General features: G+C 35.0%; 1 pseudogene; it reads left to right on the forward strand.

Moving 5' to 3' along the window:
- The first annotated feature begins 754 nt into the window (after positions 1–754).
- Positions 755–854, forward strand: LOC122128027 (annotated as a pseudogene).
- Positions 855–12,402: the final 11,548 nt, after the last annotated feature.

A 12,402-nucleotide genomic window follows, 5' to 3' on the forward strand; every position in this document is an offset into this window, starting at 1 on the left:
ATATCAAGGAGAAACATATAGACTTCTCTTGTAACTATGAAAATATTTGGTGAAAGAAAGGCAGTAGTGTAAATTCCTGCCTGGTTGGATGGTAGACTGGACAGGACATTAGGTAATCATGCATGTGAAAACTTTTTCATCTTCTTGGCTTTAGCTACTTTTGAAATATTAGGTATAAGAAACAATTATATTTTGATAAAATGCCTTCTAGTCTAAATGATTCTGTCTTAATTGTTCATCTCTCCATGATCCTTTTTAACTAAGATTAGTTTTGTTCCAGTAAGACAATCTATGCTGTCAGGGTAAGATATTCTGGTTGGTCTGTTGCTATATGAAAAAGAGTAAAGGGTCAGGTAGGCATTTGTGCCAGTACGACCTCATTTAGGAAATTTTAAGCTCAGAAGTTTAGAAGTAGCTCTTAAGCAAGGCTTGCTTTGAATCCATTAGCTCCACAAAGCTAACTCAGTTGATAAATAAGTACTTGAAAAGCTATCACCTTTGGACCTAGCTATAAAGGCTTCAAAGTATGATCAAATTTAAAATAAAAAAGACTTAAAATAGTCATTGACAAAAAATTGCAAATGTGAGCAATCGACCAAACAATATGTTTTTTCCAATATACACAGAATTTTAGAGAATTAAGATCAATAGCATTTTTAGGAACAATAAGGTTTCCTGGTTACAAACAGTCAACCAAGGATATATGCCTGTATAAAGATTGCATCATTAACTACTTAAATTTACAGGATACTACATGCTTCAGCAGCACGTTTACCCAAATTACAACAATATAGAGATTATCATGGCACTTGCAAAAGGATGATATGAAAATTTGTGAAGAATTCAATATTTTTCATTCTTCAGAAGCAAGAAATGAAAAACAGTTATTAAAAAATTGATTACAAAAACACAAGTCGTTATGTCAAAAATGAACTTTACAACTTTGGTGCGGGGGGGGGTAGTGGGGAGGATTGAGTGGGGGGGCAGGGGGAGGATGGGAAGGGATGGGAAGGGGAAACAAAGGAGGAGGCTACAATGCTTGATAAGAAATTTACTCATTATCTTGCCCATGTAATTGTAACCCCTCCGTACAGTATTTTCACAATAAAAAAATACAAATGTAACAACACATATAATTCATTGAACTGAAAGTTAGTTTGACATCAGTGTATTAAATCCTCACCTAAGAAAGGCCTTTATATAGCATAATCTTTACAAAACTTTTGAAAGTAGATAACATTGTCATTTTATCCCAAAGAAATAAAATATTATAAGGACCTAGGTAAAAAAGGAATCTTAAACTTTTTCTATATGGAATGCTATCTGAAATAACACATTTATTAATGAACCTATATAATATAGAACAATGTAGAATTCAAAGTATTATATCTAGGAGAGAATGAAATAGATTATGGACATTATACAAACAAAATACAGATTATTTTAAAATATAATTTTTTCAGACAAGCACCAGAAATATTTTTAGTTTCTGTACTACTCATTTCAACAGATAAGTTAAAATGATTTCTGATTTAAAAAATCACAAACTCTGCAGAAATCATTATAGATGTATACAAACAACTCTTGAATACAATTTGACATCAATGTCAGGCAATTCACTTGAAGAATACCATTGAATCCATGAATTTTTAAAGTAAGATATTGCCGTTGCTTTGTATTGTGAAAATATTTTGTACAGACACAAATATGGATTGGCATTTTTGAAAATTAAGATACTTAACCAAACCATTATGACGTAGGAGAACAATTTTTACAAATTTTTAAAACAAAAAAACAACAAATTCTGGGACAGAACCAGGCCCTGAATTCAAGGCTAGTATTAGCACAAAACAAATGAATGAATTAATTATTTAACAAAAATTAAGCAGTCACATGTGGCGAGGCAAGTAAAATGTAACACCCATGGTGACTGGATTGTGTATTATTTTGTAATAAGGCAAATTAACGTTTGTCCAAATCATTAATATTTTATTTGTACTTTTTTGTACTACACCCTGAATTTAGCATACATATATATGTGTGTACATGTGCACACATGTGTGTATGTGTATATGTGTGAGTGTGCTGTTGCAATGTTGCTTGCCAATGTGGACAGGATGAGGCTGAAAAGAGCTAACTGTGTTGCAATGTTTTTATTTATCAGTGTTCTGTCATGTCATTTCTATGGAGCCACTCTTCTGTACATTTTATTTGTCAAATAATAACATCATCATAATCAAAGCATATACAACATTAAATTAGATAAAAGAGACCAATTTCAGCTCTTGTTATATGTCAGGTAAGAAGATGCAGATATAATTAGGTAGTAAGTTATTGCTGTAAGATAACTGTCAGTACAAAATATGTATTTGACCTCTTAAATTGATTATACTTTTAAGATATACTCATGGAGTGAGTTTGACCTACTTGACCAAACAGGTATTACTCTCTGGTTATTCCTGTGAAACACAAGGTGGATAAACTCTTTCCAGATTTCTGTTGAAAATAACTTTCTTTGTAACATCATATCTATTCTCACTAAGATAATCAACCCTGTATTTATTAGGTTAGAATATCCCATCGTATTGACTGAAAACAGTATTGTGGATATGCTTGTTATATATACCTTTCAAAAACAAACATACAAAAAGCCTGTGTCACCTCCAGATTGTGGATGCATTTGAACTTGTTTTGTACATGCAATTGGATCTTCACTAATGGTTCTTTTGTGGGAGTAACTATCCCAAATTTAACAAATAAGGCTTTTCTTATATCTTTTCCAATATACATAACAACCCAGAGCTAGTCTTGCAATTTCTGAAAAGCCTTTGAATATTTTAGTATTATTTCAGTTCATTGACTATAGAGCTAAAGACATTTCTGAAATAAATATTTTTAAGTTCTGAAGATGTAAGTGGGTATATAGGCTTTTTTAATCTATCATTTTATGAAAACCCAGTTTTTATGAAAGTAAATAAAATAGAATAAAGTGGTTTGGTAAGCTAATTATTAGTATAATTTTGTTTTCTACTAATAGTTTTTTGAATGTAGATGATGCAGTTAAATTATTACCTTTGTGGCTCTCTACTTCAGTTAGTTTCACACTCTTTATAATTATAAGAGTGAATTTGTAGAAAAATAAAGGTATTTGAAAATGATTAGTATTAATCTTGTGTTTTGTGTCCTACTCCCAAGAAAATGAGTTGTTTTCAAGTGTTAATATTTTATGATTGAATCTTCAGTATCACAAGAAATTTTGAAAAACGTGCAGTAGTATTGATATCTTTTTAAACCAATTGTATTCACAAGTTGGAGAGTCTTTTATTGATGCTTAGGTCTTGGTGTCTATGATTTTTAACCTCTCGTTCCTAACATTAATGATAGGTAAGACTGCATTTTTGGGTATATAAAAGGTAAAATATTTATCTGGGGTCAAAGTTGATTTTTATATCAGTCTTGCTTTAATAGCATTTTAATGTAATACATTTCTCTCAAAATGTTGGGTATAAAAAGCAATCAAAATACTTCTAATGGTAAACAACTTATGTGAGCTACAATGTGGAAATGATTGGTCTATAGACCGGCAGTCTGTTTCCATCAGGATTTGGGAAGGTTATTCTTTCAGTATGACTGTGTTAAACAGAGATGAGGGTCCCCAGGCAATGCAGTGTTGTCATGGGATAGAATATGATTTCTAAAATTTTGAGCTAGAAATCAAGAATGTTATAGTTTAGAAGTTCCTTTCACCAGGGAGGTATAAATTGATTATGAACTTGGAGTTTTCATATTACAGTTACCTATTTCCTTTTTTTTCTTTTTGGTTTTTTTTTTGGTTGGTTGTGGCGCTTGAACTCTGGGCTTGGGTACTGTCCCTGTGTTCTTCCGCTCAAGTTGATCACTGTACCGCTTCAGCAACAGTGCAACTTCTGGTTTACTAGCTGTTCATTATAGACAAGAATCTCTCAGAATATCCTGCCTGGGCTGGCTTTGAACTGCAGTCCTCAGATCTCAGCCTCCTGAGTAGTTAGGGTTACAGATGGAGCCACCGGCATCCCACTTAGTTTCCTATTTTCTAACAAAGATAAAGTGAAATATTATTAGAATGTGGACAATAATTCTGGGAAATTTTCCTAGAATTAGTGGACTAAGTGCTGGTATTTTAGCCATAAATTAGAATGAAGTTATTTGATACGGTGGGAATGGGGCGCAGGCTAAGATTTACTATTTGTGCAATGTGGTACTAATAATTCCAACTTTGAAGACTTCGATATCATCATCTGAGAATTAGAAATGAAAGTAGTTCTACTTTATGGGATTATTGTGAGGATCAAATTAGATACCATACGTAACGTACTTGGAAAAACAATCAGGATTTGATCATTTCTCCTTGTTATTTTATCATGTGATGAATTCTAACATTTTTACTGTGATTTTTTTTTTAATTTAATTTTATTTTATTTGAGAACATACTGTACAGAGGGGTTACAATTACATGGGCAGGATAATGCATACATTTCTTACCAAGCATTGCAGCCTCCTCCTTTGTTTACCCTTCACCTCCCTTCCCAGCCTCCCCCCTCCCTCCCAACCAATCATACCCCCCCCCCCCACCGACATTGTAAAGCTGGTTTTGACATGACATTTTGTACTTCTCATTGTTGCAACAGGTCCACCTGAATCCTTAAACGACTTGTTTGTCCCCATCTCCTCCACATGTTATACTGACATCAAATATAGTGAAAGCGGGGGTTACACTGTGGGGGAGGGACATACAAAGCAACAAAGAAATAATCTTATAAATGCGTTAGAAACACATGCATGAAAGAAACAAAAACATTAAAATACATATTTGAGGTTTTGTTTTCCTAACATCACATTATCTGACTTTTTCCGCTTGACTCATACCTATACTAGCTAAGACATGGAACCAACCCAGATGCCCCTCAGTAGATGAATGGATCAAGAAGATGTGGTATATATACACAATGGAATTCTATGCCTCCATCAGAAAGAATGACATTTCCCCATTTGTTAGGAAGTGGAAAGGCTTGGAAAAAATTATATTAAGTGAAGTAAGCCAGGCCCAAAGAAACATAGGTCCCATGGTTTCCCTTATTGGTCACTTTTATGTCATTTTGAGGAAAAAACTGCAAAGAAAATTTCTGAGAAGGAAACTATTATTTTGACTCATGGTTTAAGAAAACACAGTTTAAGATTCAAATGTCTCCATTGTTTTTTTTTTTTTGGGAGGGGGGGTCCGGTCGTGGGTCCAGAACGCTGGGCCTGGGAGCTGTCCCTCAGCTCTTCAGCTCAAGGCTAGCTCTCTACCACTTGAACCACAGCGCCACTTCTGGCTTTTTACTTTTTGCTTATGTGGTGCTGAGGAATCGAACCTAGGCCCTCAGGCATGCAAGGCAAGCTCTCTACCACTGAGCCACCTTCCCAGCCGCGTTTCCATTGTTTTTAGTTATATTTTTATTAAATACTTGTACGAAGGAATTTCTATTCAACAATTCAGTTTATAAGTACAATGGATCTTTACATAACTTTCCCACACCCTTCCAAACATCACCCCACTTTCATTTCTTCTAGTTTCTGCATTGAATATTATACTTTCCCTCTCTTCATCCATAACTCTCTTTATTCCTTCCCTTTGACTTTCTCATATCTGCCAAATGATAGCTTCTTGGTATTCATTTTGTTGGAATAAAAGTTCAATTTTATAAGAAATTTTACCTTTTAAATACTCTTCTGCAAGACTATTGTGTAAATTTGCATAAAGTCTTATGTTCCAAATACGCGACAGAACATGGGTCCTTTGTGTTTCTGGCTCTGACTTAGTTTACTTAACATATTTTTAGTTCTATCTATTTCTTTGCAAATTATGTAACAGTCTTCATAATGGATGGGTGCAATCCAATTGTGTATATGTGCCCCACTTTCTCCAACCATTTCTCCACCATAAGGCATCTAGGCTGTTTTCATAACTTCGCTACAGTAAATAGTGCAGCAGTGAACATGGTTGTGAAAGTGATTTTACTGTATCTTTTGGAAGAATTCGTCACTATCTTCTGGGAGCAATCCTCTAGGCAATTTTCCAGAATAAGCACATCCATCCTTCCTTCTCCATCACAACTTTTTGCAAGTCCTCAAAAACACACTACACCCTACAGGTCTCAATAAGCTAAAACCACACTGTGCAATGCATTTTTTTCATTATTGTACAATAATTTAGTGAGAACCTTCTATGCACTTTTCTAATTTGGGAATGAGGGACATGACAATAGAGGAAAATTAAGATAAATTCAATTTAATTAGCTATTATAATATTTAAAAACATTTTCAGCTCTAACTCATAGGCTCACTTACTATTATTTTAGTCATTTTTTGATTACTTCATCAATCCCCTAAATTATAACAGGTGCATTAAATACAAAAGCAAAAATTGTGGTTTGATTTTGACACTCATGTGTGAGGATGCACAATATGGGCAAATAGAGAGATTGGAATTAATACCCATTATCCATTTTGTTAAATTAAGATGGTTTTCCTAAACTGATTCTCACAATTCATATTCCATTTAACAACAAGAAACATGTGACAATTCCCTTTGTTTTCCTCCTTAATAACTTTTGTTTCATTTTATTTTACAACAAAGGTTGATTTTTCATAAATCTACTGTAGATACAAAGATACGTTAAAATATTTCTATCTGTATGCATTGATATATACATACACACATCTATTACACAGGTTGTAATGATAATTTATAACTTCTGTAACTGTATGATTTACTAAATTATTTAAAAAATAGACAGCTTATGCCTGGAATCCTGGTTACTCAGGAGGATGAGATCTGACGATCATGATTTGAAGCCATCTTGGGCAAGAAAGTCCATGAGCCTATTATCTCCCAACAATGAACAGAAAATCAGAATTGGAACTGTGGCTCAAAGTAGTAGAGTGATAGCCTTGAGAGAATAAGGTCAGGGACATCACACAGAGTCTTAGTTCAAGAACTATAATCGAGCCAAAAATCTAATTTACACCTGTGTAAGTAGAGTATTTCCATCACCCAAATGCACATCCATGCTCATTTGCAAGATAACTCTTATGTCTGGAGTACCACACAACATTATAGCTTAAGTAGAAAGGATCACAACATGGGTTCACTCTATCTCTCTCATGGGTTTTTTCTCCACTGAAATACTCAAATCTTACAATCATTCCAACTATTTAAAGTCATAGCTTTTTTCTTCAATAACCATAATATATTTTGCATTGAGTGTCTTGTGTCTCCTAAATGGGTGTTCTTGCCACATTGTCATGCCCCCAGCCCTAAATTATTCTGATTATTTTTCAAATAGAATCAGGCTTCCTTCTTGTGTATGATCTTGGGCTCAGTCCACTTTATGTTATTCTTCCTGGAATTTAGAATAACAGGTGCATGGCATTGTGTACAGATCATTCTGTCCAGTCTAAGTTTTAACCACTGTCTTCACAACAGTAGACTCCCATGTAGTCAGGATTTTCAAAAGCTTATCATAGCTGATTTTTTTAAATCTTTGCATTTCTTGCAGGTTTTTGAGTACTGAATTAATTTGTGTTTTCTTGGGTTGTTTTGTTTCATTTGAATGTATGTGTTGAGTTGTTCCAAACTTTCCTTTTGTTTCTTTCACTCACGTTCTTACCTAAGTGCTGAGAAGCCAAATCTTCTTTCTCAAGATAGTCAAGGTCAACATTATTTATTCCAAAGCAATTTCAGTAATATTTAAACACCTTCATACCTATGAATGTTATATGAATGCTAAGTGCTGAAAAGGGTCTTTTTATTTTCACAGCAGTTTTTGGCATACAGAGACAGATCATGAAATATACGAAGATAATAAAACTACAGATGCTTGCCAGGAGGAGAAAAACCTATTATGAATTGTTTGACAGAGGCTTCCCTTCTCGTGAAAGAAATAAGCTGTTCGATGCAGAATTTCACAAAATCATATAGCTAGGAAGAACCTAAACAATCATCTAATACTACAGAGTTGAGGGAGATGAATTGCCCTCCTGAATAATTTACTTTTGGGTCAAATAAAAGCAGGCTTGCAAAAAGAGAATAGACATTAGAGAAACATGATGAGTTGATGTAAATAGCTGCTTAGCTGATTTTGTTAATTTGTGAACTAATACATGGCAAAAGGATACAAGATAAAAAATTAAAGAAGGTCGCATTGAAATACTCATTGGTGTGTTTGTGTGTTCATGCGCACGTGTGTATGCACACGCACATATGCAGGTGCTCATGCATGTATTCATCATTCCTGAAGCTTGATAGTGCCTGGTCACTATCCCTAAGCTTCTGTGCCCAAGGATAGTGGTTTACCACTCGAACCATTGCTCCATTCCGATTTTTTTGAGATAATCACATATATTTTCATGATTGGACTGGCTTTGAACAGTGGTCTTCAGATCTCAGCCTCCTGAGTAGCTAGCTAAGCTGATTAAGCCTCTGAGTAGCTAGTTAAAATTCTGATTGTCCTTTATGATTCACTTCTCTTTTATTCTTTTCCTGAGGTAATCACAAGCCTAACTCATATATATGTCTAGGTGCTTTAAAAATATTGTTACTATTTGGCACCAGGGGATCCCATCTCTAATCTTAACTACTGAGGAGGCTTGAGAACAGAACCCAAGCCAAAAGTTTAGTGGACTTCCTTCTCAATGTATAGCTGGGTGACTGGATCATTTCAAGCATCCTGCACTTTGTAGAGGCTAAGATTGGAAGGACTGCAGAATTCAGGCCAGCCAAGGAAGGCAGCTAGACAAATTAGTGTGCAACTCTGATGCCATTGATGATGGGAAGGCTAAAAGGACAGATCGGGTGCATGTTCTTGTGGAAAGGGAACCCCTATTCTAAAATTAACCACTGATATGACACCAGCCTAGCAAGAACAATACTCCAAGTTGAAATCCCCACAATTACCCACAACCAAAATAGTTAAATACATTAACATCCCAAAACTTAGTTCAATCTGTTCTTTGGTTTACTATCATCTTTATCTGATTATCACATGATGTGACAAAATAGTTTCTTCATTATCTTAAGATAAATTTAAAAGACCTAGAAAATTCTTTCTCACTTATTAACTGCAAATGGCAATTCGTCTCATTTCTCACATATTTGACTACAACTTTAAATTCAACTTATGATTTTTATTAATAGTTATATATTCTGATTTATTATTTTACTTTGTAACATTTATAAACTTTTTGCTTCTCTGCTGAAGTTTAAGTATTTAAATAGTATCATCAAAATATATTCCTTGGGTACTTAGGGCAGCTTTTTACAAAGTTTTTAAACAATGGCTTCTAAGAATTCTTAATTGGTATATTATTTAGTTTATTTTTAATTTTAACTTAATTTTATTGTAAAGGTAATGTACGAAGGGGTTACAGTTACATAAGTAAGGTAATGAGTATATTTTTCAATGGAAAGAACATTGTTATCCCCTCCATCGATATTCTTGTACAGAAAAAAAAAGAAATACTGATGCTTTAGCTGTTGCTATTGATCAATGGGTATTTTTGCTTTCTTTGTTCATGCATTTTTTATTATAAAATCGATATACAGAGGGTTTACAGTTACATAAGTCAACTAAAGAATGCATTTCATTTTATTTTCTAAATTTCAAATTTTGAACTTAATTATTTTCTTTTGTTTCTTTAGAGTAATTCTTTTTTCAGAGTCATAGGATTAGTTAATTTAATTTTGCATGAGTTTTACACATGTAAATTATTTAGACACATATTTTGTTTTTAAAATATTTAACATGAATATTTAAAAATTATTTTCTTAATTTTTATATGGTTGGTGAATTTAAATAAATTTAATTTCTTGTAGTTCTAAACATATTTGTTGTTACTGTGTTTTCAAGAAGCACATACTTTATTAAGAAGGCTTCATTACCTGGTCACATTTTGGAAATATTTGTACTTTAATTAAAAAAATGTTTGAAGAGTTCCGGGAAGATGGCAGAGGAGAAACTGGAACCTGAACAAGCTTTCACAGAGAAAGCAGTTTTAGAGTTCCTGTGAACAGTCCTAAGCCAGAGAATCACACCAAGTGTGCCATCAAAGGACAGAGAGTTAGACAAGAGAGGGGAAGCCAAGGCAAGGAGACACATCTGACCGCTTGCCAGCAGCCAACGCTGTGGCGGCAGTGTCACGGTGGCGACCGCAGGGCACCCATACCTGAGCCACAGAGAGTCCAGGACGAAGGAGCCAGACTCAGCAGGCGAGTGGATTCTACTCAACACCAGCAAGAACCGACAAGGAGCGGACATCTTCATCCTGCAGTTTGCAGACCAGAGACTACCCAGGATCCAAGACTCGGTGTGAGTAGAAGCCTGACGTCCTCAATCCTTCTCAGGGAGCAGAGGAGGGAAGGCCACCCCTCCCCCCCAGCACCGGTGATCTCCATCTTGGATACCGACAAAGCTCGGCGGAGCTGCTAGCTCCAACTCAGGCCTTGGAATAAAACGAGTCATTTAGCAGGTCACAAGAACTTAACGGTGAAGTGACCTGCCAGACTCAGATCCATCCAGGGAAAAGTCACCCAGCTCAGGCACCAGCCATAGGAGTGGCTTTCCTCACTGGGTAACCAGAGCCAGAGGCTGCCCCTCCCTCTAGCAGCCTCCATAATCAATTGAAAAACAGAAACCCTGAGAATGGCTCCAGGCTGGGCTCTGTGAGTTTTTCACAAAATAGCCCCAGGGAAAAGCTACTGTTTGTTGAAAGGCCTCAACTCTACCCAGAACCTAGCCTCATCACTGCATCCCCCTCTTTTGTGATTCTCAAAGCAGATCACCCTCCCATTAAACTAACCTGGGAGGGGGATCTCAAAATCTTGGGTAAAGCAGAGCATTTTTCTGCCTGTTCAAACAAACTGACTTAAGAAACCAATCAAGCCACAGGACCTCAAGCAGACCAGAGACTCCAACAAGAGGCTGGTTACAGACACAAGGGAGATACAGGATTCTTCCCACCCCTCCCAAAAAAATAAAAAAAAAATCAAATAAATTTTTTTTTCTTCTTCTTCTTCTTCTTTTTTTTTTGGTACCTTATATATATAAAAATATTTTTTTTCTTTTCTAAAACTTTTATTAATCTTTAATTTTTGCCTTATTTGAAAAAAAAATTGTTTTCCAGTAACTTTTTTTTCCTCTTATAATTTTTATTTTAGGGATACGTGAATATGCGTTTTCCTTTCTTTTTTTTTTTTGTCTTCTTTCTCTTTTTCTTAATTTTTGAATTATCTTTTGTTTTTTTGTTTAGCTCTACTGAACTTCTGATCTTTTTTTTCTCCCTTTTTTATCCTTTCACCTTTTCCTCTCTTTTGTTCTTCTTTATGTGACTTAACTCTTGTCCTGCACATCCATAGATAAACCAGTAGTTAACTAGTAGACCCTATCCCCCATTGTGTACACACTTAATCCACAAATTTATTACTCAATTCAAAACCTCTGAGACTTAAATTCCTTAATAGCAGTACTACCTCTTTATACTTATATAATATTTTAAGCATTTTTTTTAGTTTTTCACATCTCCTCTATGTCCCTCCCCTTCTCTCAATATATTCACATTACTCTCTAAATAGATTGTTTTTAAATCTCCATAATAATATTAATTTTTACGTTTCTATTTTTTTCTGGTCTCTTTTCATTTCCCTTTCCCTTTCTTCTTTTTTTCTCTCTCTCTACTTGCATCCTACCCAATCTATTTCCTGCATTGAAATTAGGACATAGTTAACTCTCCCTGTGCCTTCCCACACCAATCTATTCCTCTTTTTTACCCACATCTCTCCCTAACCCTAATAATTTCTGGTTTTCCAAATTCTTCTCTGCGGTTCGAAGCCCATTAACATATAGTGGTTTGATGTTGAATAGATGTATCTGTTGAACTAGATTGTATCTGTAGACTATTGACTGTACAAATGCAAACTTTGGTAGATGGTTGCCTTAAGATAGTGTTCTAGCACAAAACTGGTGCTACTTTCATCTCAAATGGGCAGAGTAAGCCGGAAAAACACAAGAAAAATGGCAAGTCTAGGTATCTCCACTCCCACTCATGATAATCATGGGACAGAACAGATAATGAATAATCCAGAGGAGAGTTCCCAAATAGCTCTACAAACACTGCTGGCAAACATGATAAATGAAAAGTTTGACAACTTACAAAGGATTCTGTATGAGCGTAATAGGGAGAGAGAGGAGGCATCCCAAAAGTTTATACAGGAATATCATAAGCGCGAGGAAGCTACTCAAAAACTGATTCAGGACTTGAGTGAGCAACTTGAGAATACTCAAAGAGAAAGGGAGGAATGGCGTGAGCAGGCTGAGAACACTCAAA

Source organism: Dipodomys spectabilis, unplaced genomic scaffold (genome assembly GCF_019054845.1).
Source record: "Dipodomys spectabilis isolate Male_0828 unplaced genomic scaffold, ASM1905484v1 ptg000320l, whole genome shotgun sequence".
Classification (NCBI taxonomy): domain Eukaryota; kingdom Metazoa; phylum Chordata; class Mammalia; order Rodentia; family Heteromyidae; genus Dipodomys; species Dipodomys spectabilis.